This window comes from Symphalangus syndactylus, chromosome 2 (assembly GCF_028878055.3).
Source record: "Symphalangus syndactylus isolate Jambi chromosome 2, NHGRI_mSymSyn1-v2.1_pri, whole genome shotgun sequence".
Classification (NCBI taxonomy): domain Eukaryota; kingdom Metazoa; phylum Chordata; class Mammalia; order Primates; family Hylobatidae; genus Symphalangus; species Symphalangus syndactylus.
Genome location: NC_072424.2, coordinates 61999391 through 62014958, shown reverse-complemented (window position 1 = coordinate 62014958; position 15568 = coordinate 61999391). Strand labels below are relative to the sequence as shown.

General features: G+C 36.4%; 1 pseudogene; it reads left to right on the top strand.

Moving 5' to 3' along the window:
• Positions 1 to 1849: 1849 nt before the first annotated feature.
• LOC129462106 (serine/threonine-protein kinase 25-like) lies at positions 1850 to 5622 on the top strand (annotated as a pseudogene).
• The last annotated feature ends 9946 nt before the right edge of the window (positions 5623 to 15568 follow it).

Genomic DNA, 15568 nt, shown 5'->3' with positions numbered 1-15568 from the left:
GATGAAGATGAAAGCAGAGATAAACAAAGAACAGAAAATAATAATGAAACCAAGTGTTGAGTCTTTAAATCATAAACAAAATAGATAAAACTTTAGCTCGATTGATGAAAAAAAGAAGACCCATCTAAAATCAGAAATGAGAGGGTACATCAGTAAAAATTTTAGAGATATAAAAATATGTACGAGATTACTATGAACAATTATATGTTAACAAATTGGATAACCTAGATAAAATGGACAAATACCTAGAAACATGCAACCAACCAGACTGAATCATGAAGAAACAAAAACATCTGAGTTAGACCCATATCTAGAAAGGAGATAAAATCAGCTAGTAACAAAAAAATCCCACAACAAAGAAAAACCTGGGACTGGAGGGCTTAACTGGTGAATTCTATTAAACACTCAAGGAAGAAATAACACTAATCCTCCTCAAACTCTTCCAAAAAATTAAAGACAAAGGAACACTTCCAAACTCATTTTATTATGCCCTCATTATTCTGATACCCAAACCAGACAAAATCACTTCAAGAAAATAAAACTACAGATTAATATCCCTGATGAATACGATTCAAAACTTCTCAACAAAATACTAGCAAACAAAATTCAACAGTTAGTTAAAAGTCTTATACACATAACTAAGTGGGATTTATTCCAAGAATGCAAGGATATTTCAACATATAAAAATTGATCAATATCATATACCATATTAATAGAATGAAGGAAAAAATAAGCATGATCATCTCATGATAAAGAAAAAGCACTTGACAAAATTTGTCATGTTTTCAATATGAAAACTGTTAACAAACCAAGAATAAAAGGAAACTACTTTAACATAATATAGACCATATATTAAAACCTGAAGCTCACATCATATTCAGTGGTGAAAGATGAAAAGCTTTTCCTCTAAGATAAGGAATAAGGCAAGGAAGCCTTCCTCTTGCTTCTTCTCTTTTACATAGTACTGAAAGTTCTAGCCAGAAAAATTTATGCAAGAAAAAGAAATAAAAGGCATCCAAATTGGAAAGGAAATAGTGAAATTGTCTCTGTTTGCAGGTAACATGAACAACTGTAGAAAACCCTAAAGATTTTACAAAAAACTGTTATGACTATAAATAAATTTAGCAAAGTTGTAGAATATAAAATCAACACTCAAACATCAATTACACTTCTATATACTAACAATGAACTTTCTGAAAAGAAAATTAAGAAAATAATTCCATTTGCAATAACATCACAAAAAAATAGTTAGAATAAACTAAGAAGGGAAAATGTTTGTTCCCTGAAAACTGTAAAATGTTCCTGAAATAAATTAAGTAATACACAAATAAATAGAAAGATATCCCATTTTCATGGATTGAAAGACTTAATATTGTTAAGATGCCCATACTATCCAAAATGGTCTATAGAATCAATACAATCCCAAATAGCATTATCTGTAGAAATAGAAAAATTCATCCTAAAACTCATATGGAATGTCAAGGAACCCTGAATAGCAAAAACAATCTTGAAAAAGAGGAAGAAAGTTGGAATTCTCACACTTGATTTCAAAACTTACTAAAATGCTACAGTATTCAAAAGAGTATGGTACTTGCATAAAGACAAACATACATACTAGTGCAATAGAATATAAAACCTGGAAATAAACATTCATGTATATTGTCAAATGATTTTTGGCAAGAGTGTCAAGACTATTCAATAGAGAAAGGACAGTCTTTTCAACAAATGGTGTTGGGAAAACTGGATATCCACATGTTAAATAATGAAGTTGGACCTTTAGCTTAACTACTGAAACTGGATCAAAGACCTATACATTTGAGTTAACAATACAAAAGTGTTAGAAGAAAACATGGAGAAAAATCTTTATGACATTGAATTTGGAAATGATTTATTAGATAAAACATCAAACAGTCAGGCATCAAAAGAAAAAGTAGACAAGTTAGATTACATCAAAATTCGAAACTTTTGTGAACTGCAATACACTATGAATGGAGTGAAAAGGCAACCCAATGGAATGGGGGAAAATATTTACAAATCATATATGAGAAGGGGTTAATATCCAAAATATGAAAAGAACCCCTGCAACTCAACAACCAATAACCAAATTTAATTAAAACATGGCCAAATACTTGAATAGACATTTCTCTCCAGATATACCAGTGACTAAGAAGCTCATGAATAGATGCTCAATATCATTAATTATTAGGGAAATGGAAATCAAAACTGCCAATAAGCTACTACTTCACATCCATATGAATGCTATTGTCAAAAACAAAAACAACAAAAAATAACAAATGTTGGTGAACATGTGAATAAATTGGAACCCTTGTGCACTGCTAGTGGGAATGTAAAATGGTGCTGCTGCAGTGGAAAACAGTATAGTAGTTTCTCAAAAAAATAAAAATCACTATATAATTCAGCAATTCATCACAGCCTTTTGGCTAAGATCAAGTGTATAATCCAGCAATTCCACTTCTTTGTACATACTTAATACCCGGAAGAATTGAAAGCAGGGACTCGAACAAAGTTTGTTTACCCAATGTTCATATTAGTATTATTCACAATAACCAAAGATGGAGGCAACCACAGATACAGAAATAAGAGGTATTTCTGTATCTTTATGTATCCACCTCTATCTCTTTCTGCCTCCCTGTCTATATCCATCTGTATCCATCTCTATCTCTTTCTGCTTCCCTCTTTCTCTGTCTCTATTTTTATCTCTTATTCCACCTCTCCTCCTCTCCCAATTCTTCCTTCCTTTCTGTCTTCTTTCTCCTCTCTGTCTCTGTTTATTCCCTCGATACTGCATTGATGTTCTTTTCTTTGTCCTATCCATCAGTGAATAGAGAAACAAAATGTTTTATGTACATATAATATTCAATATATTATATGAATGTCATATAGTATATCATATAATATATGATATACTATATACATATATAGTATATTATATGATATATATTATATGATATAATGTCATGTATGTATCATATAATATACTGAATATTACTCAGTTTTAAAAACAAAATTGATTTGACACATGCTACAATATTAATAAAACTTGAAGACGTTGTGCTAAGTGCAAAAAGCCAGTTAAAAAAGGACAAAAATGGAATGATTTCACTTTTATAATGGACCTACAGTAGTTACATTCATGGAGATAAAAAATAGAATGACAGTTACTAAGGGCTGAGGGAGAGGAGAGAATTGGAAATTATTGTTCAATGAGTATGCAGTTGCAGTTTAAGTTTCAGATGAAAAAAGTTCTGGAGATGGATGGTTGTGATGGATGCACAACAATGGGAATGTTTTTAATGCCACTGGACTGTACACTTAAACATGATTAAAACGTTAAATGTTATGTTACCTATATACTAGCACAATTAAAGAAGAATTTACCCCAAATATATATTAAGATGCATAGAGTAAACCAACTCACTTAAAAATATATATGTTATAGTTGAACAATAGGAATCATAATTAATTTAAGCATTGATTATTTGAGTCGGAAAAGATGGATCAAATTAAAAAATATCAAGTTAATCATTAATTTGTCAAAGGAAGGGAAGGGCTAAGTATTCAGTTTCTTTAAAGTCTTCCGGATATATTTGCATTCCAAGAATGAGACAGAGTTTCAGAAATGAACAAAAACAAAAACCTCTCCAGACTCAATGTATGGAAATGCCACATGGTTAGATTAGTTCTAATATCCTCTGATGCATTTTGATGAAAGAATTGAAACTCCAGGGTTTAAGCCCTTCCCTAGGCTAAAACTATGTGTCTATTTTGGGACACTTTCTCCTGCGTATCTGGCATATATAATATTAAAAGTTTATGGGTAGAATTTATTCAAACATTTCAGTAAACTGAAAAAAAAGTGTCATTAATAAGTGATTATCTGTTTCATTCTTTGACGAGAAAGTTCCCTTCATGCCAGAAGATTTGAAATCAATATGTGGCCAAAAGGAACACAACATTATTAAGAAACCCTAACAATTGTCATTATTTAACAACCCAAAGTTCATTAAATATTAATTCACATTGTATATTTTGAGAAATTCTCTTAGGTATGATTATTTTCTAATAATCCATCATATGTTCAGAGCATTGGATAAGTAATAATTCAGATACTCCTATTACACATGCCAAACTTTAACATCTATGAAGAGGAAATAAGTTTTTAAAATTTTTTTCCCTCCAGAAATAATTGTTTTTTTCTGATGAAAAGAAAGTTGGAAAACTATACATGTATAGACATGCATGTACACATACATACAAAAATAATATGTTAATATTTCTTGTGAAGGAAAACTATATAAACAATGACATTTTAAACATTTTATATAATTACAGTGAGACTGCTGAAACTATCTGAATGCATTAGTGTCCAATTAAATTTAGCCTCCCTGGCCTGCCTCAACAAGGACCCCCGATTCCGGCCCACAGCCAAGGAGGTCCTGAAGCACAAGTTCATCACACGCTACACCAAGAAGACCTCTTCCTTACGGAGCTCATCGACCGCTATAAGCGCTGGAAGTCAGAGGGGCATGGCGAGGAGTGCAGCTCTGAGGACTCTGACATTGATGGTGAGGCGGAGGACGGAGAGCAGGGCCCCATCTGGACGTTCCCCCCTACCATCCGGCCGAGTCCACACAGCAAGCTTTACAAGGGGACGGCCCTGCACGGCTCACAGAAGACTGCGGAGCCTGTCAAGAAGCAGCCGAGATCCCAGTGCCTGTCCACGCTGGTCTGGCCCGTCTTCGGAGAGCTCAAAGAGAAGCACAAGCAGAGCGGCAGGAGCGTGGGTGCGCTGGAGGAGCTGGAGAACGCCTTCAGCCTGGCCGAGGAGTCCTGCCCTGGCATCTCAGACAAGCTGATGGTGCACCTGGTGGAGCGAGTGCAGAGGTTTTCACACAACAGAAACCACCTGACATCCACCCGCTGAAGCGCGCTGCTGTTCAGATAGGGGACAGAAGGTCTTTTGTTTTTGTTCTGAACTCCATAAGAACTGTGCTGACTTGGAAGGTGCCCTGTGCTGTGTCGTGCCTGCAGGGACACATCAGATCCTGTGGGCCTCACATGCCAGGTCACCAGGTCACCGTCTCCTTCCACCCCTGCAGTGTGCTGTTCTGCACATCGGGGACGCTGTTCTATATGCCCACTGCCCTCCTCCCTCTCCTGGCCCAGCAGTAGAGCTCATGGGGGCTCCAGCAGCTGGCGTGGCCCTCATGAGCTATGCCTGGGTCTTCTGCAGACTCACGCAGCCCTATGGCCGCTCAGACCAAGGCGCAGAGCAACTATCAGGGCAGCTCTGCCTCCTCCTCCCATGAGGTGGGGAGAGGCAACAGGGCAGCCCCCAGAGAAATGTCCTGGCCGCTGTCCTCCCAGGGCCCATGATGACCATAGATTTGCCTTGTGGTGTTGGATCAGGTACTGTGTCTGCTCATAAGTACTTGTGTCATCCAGAATGTTTTGTTTTTTAAGAAAATTGAATTTACTTGTTTCCTGAAATATTCTGAGGTTAATATGTTAGTTTTCATAGAACATTGAGAGGCCCCTGCCACTTTCAATAAAGACCTGACTTGGAAAAAATAAAAATAAAAAATAAAAAAAAATAATAAATTTAGCCTCCCTTTCTCTATACTGCATAAATCTACAAGTCACCTCCCAGAAAGTTAAGAACCGTGTATTGGAGAGGACTGTAGGATATTAGAAGATAATTTTCTCATTCTGATTCAAAGTATGCTGAGTAGGATCATATCCTTGTGAATCAACTGTATTCACATTACTCGAATGAATATTATATGGTGAAAGAGTTTGGTTTATGTTCCCATGCTCAAGATCACATAAAAAAATCAAGTGAAAGCATTAGTAACCATACATTTCTATCAATACTGTAAATTCCATTTTCTATGTATCTGCCCAATGTAGCTGCTTCCATGACTTGGCCACACTGTATCCTTCCACTCTCCACTTCTTTTAATAAGCTGTACCTGTACTGGCCATTTTCCAGTGCTCCATAATGCTTTAATTGTTTCTCCCAATGATTACCAAAATGAGGAAAGAGCCACAGCTACTTTCATTTGAAAAGGAAAATCAGATTGAGAAGGACTGGCAGGAATGTGTATAGTCAGAAATGGTGGAAGCCAGTAGGACCCATTCCTATTCCTATGTAAGGCTCCCTTCAGTATGCACGCCCTCTAGAATTTACAGAATACTTTGTCTGATTTTGGTAGCTATTTATTTATTGATTTGTTTTCATGAAAATATTTTCTTTGCTATGTTCTAAAACAATTCACCCATGAGCCAAATTACCCATCATCTTGAAGGTCTGATGTAACTGTGCTGAGGGTGGGGGGTGAGTTTCTTAATATGATGCTATTATATGCGTAGAGGTTCTACTAAACAGTATAATAGAAAAATATGGAAAGTAAGAACCAAATATACTTTCTTTTATTTTTTGAGACGGAGTCTTGCTCTGTCGCCCAGGCTGGAGTGCGGTGGTGCAATCTCGGCTCACTGCAAGCTCCGCCTCCCGGGTTCATGCCATTCTCCTGCCTCAGCCTCTCTGAGTAGCTGGGACTACAGGCGCCCGCCACCACGCCCGGCTAATTTTTTGTATTTTTAGTAGAGACGGGGTTTCACCACGGTCTCGATCTCCTGACCTCGTGATCCGCCCGCCTCGGCCTTCCAAAGTGCTGGGATTACAAGCGTGAGCCACCGCGCCCGACCCAAATATACTTTCTATACTTGGGATGCTCAGGCTGTGTCTCAGTGACCTTTACTATGTTTGCAAGACCAAATGTGTGTTTGTTTTCTGAGTATTTTCCATAAACTTATAAACCAGATTTCACTGCATAAATATCCAGTAAGTCTTTATCTGGTTTCCAATTGAAAAAATGCAGTAAACCAGAAAGCAAAGCCCATTTACATTTCTATTATCCTATAGTTGTGCTTTTATTTCAGCCAACCAATTACTGATTTGATTCTCAAGTTTTTCTTAGGTTATCAGGTGGAAAATTGTGTTCTCCCGAAACCCAGATGTATGCACCCTGTGAATTAGAAAAATATGCAAAGTAAGTGAGCTTTGGAAAGGGAACAGATGGTTTGCAGAGAAGAGGTGGTAGTAGAAGAGAGATTAAGTATGAAGGAAGAATGCTAGAGGGAATGAAGGAGGGAGAGAGAGAGAGAGATCAGTTAATTCAGAGAAAGACAAAGACAGAAAGCATACATCCAACATCAGAAACAGAGAAATTTGGCAGCTCTGATGGGTTCAGAAATTTCAGGAAAAGAGTACTAGCAAACAAAGATAAGAGATCATGTGCAATGTTAAGTGCTATGTAAATTTCTTATTCTGTTTCTTGAGGATGTTTCCAAGTCTTCAGATTCACTAGAATTTCTGCAAAGAAACGCTTTTGGAGTTTGATTTTTTAAGTGTGGCAGTTGGGTATGGAACTGGCCCCAGAGGTCACAGAAAGAACAAAGTTATATTTGGGTTACACTTATATACCCCAAATTTAATGGTATGCAGAGCACTGAAGTCATTTTTGAAGAGCAGTAAAATAATGTTTCCTTTAGCATTGTTATTTATACTCACTTGGTTCTATCCGATATTTTAACAGTATTTAAAATCAACCTTAGAGTTTCATATGCCCATTTCCATTCTCCATACAGTTCAATTTATGCTTGATTGTCACCATTAACCCAAATATGCCAACTTTGTCCTTTTAATAATTGTATGCACTTTCAGCAAAGCACAGGCAAATTTAAAGAACTTCACAGTCCCTTTTCCTTAAATGATTAATAAGGAATTCTTACATGGATCTACAATTACCTAGATCAACAAGCAAACCAGATTCACAAAACACAGTTAAATTTGTAAGGTTCTTACATGAACCATCTATGAGAGACATAAAAAATTTGAAATATGAGTGTGAGAGCAACAGCCTAGGAGCCAAGAGAGTGGGGCTTCAGACACAGAGCTGGCTCAATTAGTCATGTGACTTTGGCCACCCCATTTAAACTCTTTTGGCTTCCATTTTCTTATCTCTTATATGAGAAATTTTATCTAGACGACCTTTTAAGTCTCTTCCAACTCTAAATCTTTATGTATATTCTGAGGGTTGCTCACTCAGAAAACCAGGGTCAAAGGGTACAATGCCATGTTTTCAGGGAAAAATTGTGTTTATGATTTGCTGTGACTTCGATAATCAACTGTAAAGTAGTTAACATCTTACAGTGTTGCCTGTTTAATGAATTATTTTCAAAAGCAGTATGAATTATCACTCTTCATACACTAAAAAATATTTTCTGAAAAGCTTCATACAATTTTTGTGTTCCTATAGGCTTAAAGTTTGAGGGAAGGAGAGGAGACTCTTCCATATATTTTTTCAAGTGATGCTTTTTTATTTTGAGGTAACTGTAGATTCACATACAGTTGTAGGAATACAAAGAAATCCTGCATATCCTTTACTCAGTTTTTCCACGTGATTACATCTTGCAAAACCGTAATGCAATATCACAAGCAGGATTGGATTTTGACATTGATACACTGAAGATATAGAACACTGCCATCACCCCAAGGACCTTACAACAAGCCACCCACAGTTCCCTTCCACCCTCACCTCCACCTTAACTCCTGGCAACCAGTAATCTGTCCTCCATTTCTATAATTTTTCACTTCAAGAATGTTATAGAAATGCAAATCATACAGTATTTAACCTTTTGAGGTTGAATTTTATTATTCAACATAATTTTCTGGAGATTCATGGAAGTTGATGCGTGTATCAATAATTCATTTCTTTTTATTTCTGAGTGGTATTCCATGGTATAGGTATGTCACAGCTTGATTAATATTCACAAATGGAGGACATTAGGTTGTTACCAGCTTTTGGCTATTTCGAATAAAACAGCTATAAATCTTTGTTTATAGGTTTTTGTGTTGAACACAGGTTTTCACTTCTCCAGGATAAATCCCCAAGAGTGCAATTCCTGAGTTGTAGGCTAGTTGCTTCTTTCCATTATTAAAATACTATACTAAACTGTTTTCCAGAGTGTCTGTACCATGTTACATTCATATCAGTGATGGAAGTGATCCAGTTTACCCACAACCTTGTCAGCAATTGGTGTTATCACTAGTGTTTTTACAGATTTTACTTTTTAGAATAGTTTTAGATTTACATAAAAATTGAGCAGGTAGTACAGAATTCCCATATATTCTTACACACAGTTCCCCTATAATTAACCTTTTACATTACATGGTACATATGTTACAATTAATAAAGCAGTGTTAGTACATTAGCTAAAGCTGGTAGTTTGTTCAGATGTCATAGTTTGAAATATAATGACCTTTTTTATTCTAGAATTCCATTTGGTAACCATATTACATTTAGTTGCCATGCCTCCTTGGATTTTGTTTTGTTTTGTTTTGTTTTTTGCTATGACAGTTGCTCAGACTTTCCTTTATCTTGATGACATGATACTGTAATTTTACTAGTTCAAGTGTAGTGGAGAAACCTTCCTTTACACCCCATTACCCATTCCCATTTATAATTTCCTTAAACCTTTCTTCTACATACATTTAGAATAATATCAGTCAGTGTTACAATTTTTGCTTTAACTTTCAAACAATTAAGGGGAGGACATTCTCAAGAAGAGAAGGAAGGTCTATTTAATCTACTCAGATTTTACTATGTTCTTTCTTCTCTGATGTGCCAAGATTTTTTCTTCATTGTTTCCTTTGTGTTTAAAGAGCTTCCTTTACCCATTATTTTACAGTAAGTCTGCTGATGACAAATTCTTTTAGTTTTTCTTTATCTGAGCTTATTTTAATTTCACCTTTATTCTTTTTTTTTTCATCTTTACTCTTGAAGCATATTCTGGCTGGATATAGGATCTAAAGCTCAAAATTCTTTTCTTTTAGCCTTAATAAATAATGCTCTAATTTTTTCTTACCACCATGGTTTTTGATGAGAAATCCCCTATAGTTCAAATTGTTTTCCACTATAGGTAAGGTATTCTCCCACTGCTTCCAAATATTTTTCTTTGTCTTTAGTTTTGAGAAGTTTGTGATGTGTCTTGTTGTCAGTTTATTTAGATTTATCCTGTTTGGGATTTGCTTAGCTTCTTGAATCTCTAGGTTTATATCTTTAGCCAAATATAAGGTTTTCAGCTATTGTTTATTGAATAGTTTTTTCCACTCTGCCCGCTTTCTTCTCTCCTTCTGCGAGGGAGTCTGATAACATAGGTCCCTGAGGTGCTATTCTTTTTTGTTTTTGTTTACATATATTTTCTCTCTGCTATCCAGATGGACTAATTTCTCTGTCTTCAAGTCTACTATTTCTTTCCTCTGTCTCTTCCATTCTGCTTTTGAGTTCATTCCTTGAATTTTTTATTTCAGGTTTGTATGTTATTGTCGTAAATTTCCATTAAGTTCTTTGTTATGTCTTCTATTAGTTTAGACTTTCTATCTGTTTCATTTATTTCAAGCAGGTTCATACTTACTTAGTGAAACATTTTTATGATGGATGCTTTTAAATCTTTGCCAAATCATTCTATCATCTCTCACCTAGTATTAGCATCTCGTGATAGTATTTTTTTCTATACTTTCAGATCTTCCTGATTTATAGTGTGATAAGAAATTTTGATTTTGACTAGGTGTTTATTTTTATGTTAGAGACTCTGGGTCTTATTTAAACCTTCTGTTTCAGCTGGCTTCCTCTAACATTGTTCTGACGGTGGAACAAGGCATATGCTGCCTTTGTTATTGCAAAGTGGGGGTAGAGGTCCATCTTTTCCACTTGTCCTCTAGTGGGGGTGCATCTTATTATTTCTGAGTGGAGGTGGGAGTCCCAGCTCCCCATTAGCCTTTACTTGGAGATATAGGAATGTTTTGTTATTGCTTCCTAAATGGCCTTCATGACAACAAGATCAAGGGGTAGGGTGAAGGGCGGCCTTAGTATGACTGGGTGATGGTAAAAGTCCTGATTTTCCATTAAGCCTCCTCTGACACCACCACAGTGGAAACAGGGAGGAGTATCTCTTCACTGCTGGGTGAGGGTAGAAGTCCAGGCAACCCACTTGGGCACCGGGTCTCATTACTGCCTGGTAGGAATGAAAGTCCTTGCTCTCTTCTTGGTCTCCCCTTTCTTGATTCTTTGGCTAAAAGAGCAGGTTATTTTACTTTATTTTATTTTATTATTTATTTATTTATATCAGCAGTCATCGGTGTTTGTGGTGTTCTAGATTTCAGTGCCAAGTCTGAGATACATGAGGCAAAAAGAGAACGTACAGAACTCACAACCATGGTGTTCCTCGGGTTCTAAGGTACCTAGCTGTCCTTTTCTCCCCTTCTCAGAGTCCAGGCTGGAGTGCAGTGGTGCGATCTTAGTTCACTGCAGCTTCCGCCTCCCAGGTTCAAGTGATTCTCATGCCTCAGCTTCCCAAGTAGCTGGGATTACGGGCACGGGCAACCATGCCTGCTAATTTTTGTGTTTTTAGTAGAGATGGGGTTTCGCCATTTTGGCCCAGGCTGGTCTCAAACTCCTGGCCTCAGGCAATCCACCCACCTTGGCCTCTCAAAGTGCTGGGATTATAGGCATGAGCCACCGTGCCCAGCCCTCCTCTCAGAGTCTTCTAATGTTGCTTTTCTTTCTAAAGTCTGTGGGTTTTCTTGGAAGGATAGGGAAAAGTATGGTCTACTCCACTGGCTCAGAAGCGGAATTCTAATGCTTTATGTATATACTTAATGATTTATTTAGAATTTCAAAAAGTAAATTAAACTTGATGGCATTTGTTTGCCCATTCCAAGAAAAGCAAAAATAGTCCTTCCTTTAGAATAATAAGAATCTTCACAATACCTGTTTCATCTGGGGACTACTCTACTTTTTGGCATTTACACCTCCGTATCTCGTCATGATTTCTGAACTGCCTCTAGCATTGGCATTCCCAAAATACACCATTAACTGCCCCAGAAACTTAATAGTTCCAGAACCTAAACTGAGTCAATGAGGGTTATTTTGCTTGAATAATTGATTAATTGAATAAACTAATATGCATGTAGTCACTACTACCACTTTTCTTCTAAGACTAAAAATTTTAATTTATATCTTTTTGAACTAAGAGTATTTTTTAAATTTTCATCATGGAACCGCTTGATAGTGATAACCAACAGTGAAAATTAAGAAATAAAAATATACATCTTTGCTTTTGTTGAGTCTCAAAGAGAAACCCCTTTTGTAGGATTTCATATATTTCTTTTTTGACGTTTGTCAGAAAGCTGGGGACTCAAAAATGTACCTAAATGATCTCAATTAGAACCTCTGTGTGCTTCTTTAACCCCTGTTTACAGATTGGGAGGAAAAAGAGAGACTCAGAGAAGTTAATTAATTTGTCCACGTTTATACAGTGAATAATTTCTGACTCCAAAACCTGCAATATTTTTATGCATTCTATTTTTCTGAGGCTGGTGATGTTCTAGCGAGGGGAGAGTGAGAGAGCACGTCTTTCCGTGCAGCTTCCCTATAGGTCACTGTGGAAACCTGTCCATACACACTCACTAAGCACCTACTATGTGCAGAGTATAGTACCAGGCTCTGAGTATGGATGTGTCAAGGAAGAAGTGGGCTGAAGAGATGACAGAATTATCTGGAATCCTGGGCTGCAATGCTTTACAATTTATAAATTTGGCCAGATGCAGTGGCTCATGACTGTCATCCTAGCACTTTGGGAGGCTGAGGTGGGTAGATCACTTGAGCCCAGGAGTTCAAGATAAGTCTGGGCCACCTAGAGAAACCGTTTGCTACAAAAAATAAAAAAAATTAGCTAGGAGTGGTGGTGTGCACCTGTAATCTCAGCTACTTTGGGGGGCTGAGATGGGAGGATCATCCAGGAGGTTGGGGCTGCGTTGAATCATGATCACGCCACTGCTGGCCAGCTGGGGTGACAGAGTAAGATTGTCAAAAAAAAAAAAAAAAAAAAAAAGAATTTTGAAATTATAACTTCTTAGCCTAGTGCAATATAAAAATGAGTCCCCTATTCAAAAACCAGTAAAAGGGGCCATAAAAGATACTAAAATCTAAAGCTTTTTCTTTTCTTTCACCATTGCTCTCTTGGCTTGTCATAGTGTTTTTTGTGACTTAATGCTGTTTAAAGTAGAAAAAAAATTAAAATTCTAAATTGTGAGCACAAAATTTACCATTCATCTTTATATCATACCAGTTTTAATGCGATATAAAACCACGTAACTCCTATATAGACTCACAAAAAATAATTACCAAGTTACAAAAAAATGTGTGCATACATGAGAATTTTGTTCTTAGCAGAACAGTGGAAATGCCACACAAAACTAAGTCAACTGTTTTTATTTCACTTTTTGATATGTACACATTCTATCAACACTCTATCTTTAGCCCACTGGCAAGTAGAGAAGGGCTAAAAGGAAAGGAGACTATGGATTGCTCTATACTTCTCTTTTCTTTGATGTCCTTTTTAGCTTAATTGGTTAGCTTTTACTGGGAAGTAACAGGAGTAAGAAAAGATATGACTGTGTTCCTTGACCATTTGTGTTTCTTACAACTCCATTGCATTCTTTCTGCATTTGAAGCAAGTTCTGGCTAAAATGGAATGCCTGGCCTCAGGTCTGTTGGTGCACCTGCTTACACAATTGTAAATGTCACATGTTCACCTTGTACTTGCTTTGAATCTCATTGAAGCCCCTTGAATTGTGAGTTCACCAGAATTTTGTGTGCATGGGACCACAGGAGCTCTGTATTTAAACAGTCAGCAACAAATGGTGGGCAGGTATATTGCATGTATATATTTCCTCTGCTCACAGGTATGCTCCATTGTCCCATTGGACTTCACTTACAAAACACATATTCACAGGTAAAAGTCTTTTAAGAGTTCCAAAAAAATGACAGTAAAGTATTAAACCAAGCACAGTTCTGAGCATAGAGTTCAGGGCAACTGCACAGATCATACAGCATGAAGCCTACTCTTATGGATCAGAAATAAGTTTTCCTGTATTTTCAGTGCCACACATCTAAATTCTCCTAGTCTCTCTGCTTTGGCCACCTAAGTACTGTGCTTTCCTATATGCTTTGAAATCTGGCATCTCAGTTTCCTAACACCAACAGGATTTATAGTTGAGCTCAGTTTTACTTAATTAATTTTTGTTCGACTGTTAACTTGATTTCTAACCTTCCACATTGCCCTGTGCTATCTCATGTTTCAAACTTTCTACTCTAATTGTGGTGCATGGTTACTTCAGGCTCTCTGTTTACTGGAATAATCACTGTCTAGGTTAGAACTCAGGTTTTCTAGTTGTACTCAAACTCACTTGGTTCCTGGTTTGCTTTTTGTTGTTGTTTTTGTTTGCTTGTTTTTTGTTTTTTATCTGCACTCCAGTAATTCCTATAGCATGGTTCTGATGCGGTCTAGAGCAGTTTTTTTTTCAAACTGTGGCAACACAGATACATGTGAATGTTTTTCAACATACACACACAAAGTTGTGTATTGGTTCACATGTCTAAATGTATTTCTTAATGTGGGCAGTGGGTCATGGTGAAAATGTATGAAATCTGATCTACTGTAAGCCCAAATTATTTTCACATCACAAATAAGTTTAAGTAATTATGGAAATTACAACGTTTTATGAACTGAGTACATGCTATGCTAAAGAAACATTGTGTAAAGGAGTGAACGTTGTGCCAGGGGATGAGAGACACTTCCTGTTATAGTATACTTCAGTGTGGATTACCAATATGCATTGAAGAGGAAGAGGTAGGGGCCAATAGGACAAGAAACAGAGGAAGGATGAGAGATGAAATGGGCAGATTAGCTTGAGTATAGGAGTCAAGGCTTTAAGGAAGCAGAGAATAGTGGGAATTCTGTTCAGGAAATGTAAGGCCACTTTTTGTTAGAGGATGTTGAGTGCTTGGATTCTGAATTTGATAGAATAATTTGATTTGAAGGACACTGGAGATTACTGAGCAGAAATGTGATGCTATAAAGATAGGACTTGAGGATGATTATCTTGATAATCTATAGCTTGGATTAGAGAGGAGAAAGGTTAAACTTTGAAATCAACTAGAGCTGTACTACCCATCCATATGGGAGCGACTGGCCACATGCCACTACTGAACACTTGAAATGTGTCTAATGTGAATGAGGAACTGAATTTTAAATTTCATTTTATTTTAATTAATTTGAATGTAAATTGAAAACTAGAACAATGTAAAATATTTTCCATTAAAAACAATTACTGTTTTGGTAGAACTGCATTTCACTTTAACCATTGAAAATGTATTATCTGAATTGAGGTATGCAATGGATATAACATACTCCCTTAGTACAAAAAAGTAATTTATTTTAGCAAAATTTTATATTATTACATGTTGAAATGGTATTATTTTGGATATATGGAGTAAATTAAAATATCATTAAAAAGTTAATTTTGGTGGTTTCTTTTTATTTCGTTTTATACTTTGTTTATGTGGCTCCTAGAGAATTTAAAATTACATATGTAGATTATGGTAAACTTCTACTAAACAACACTAATCTAAACGGC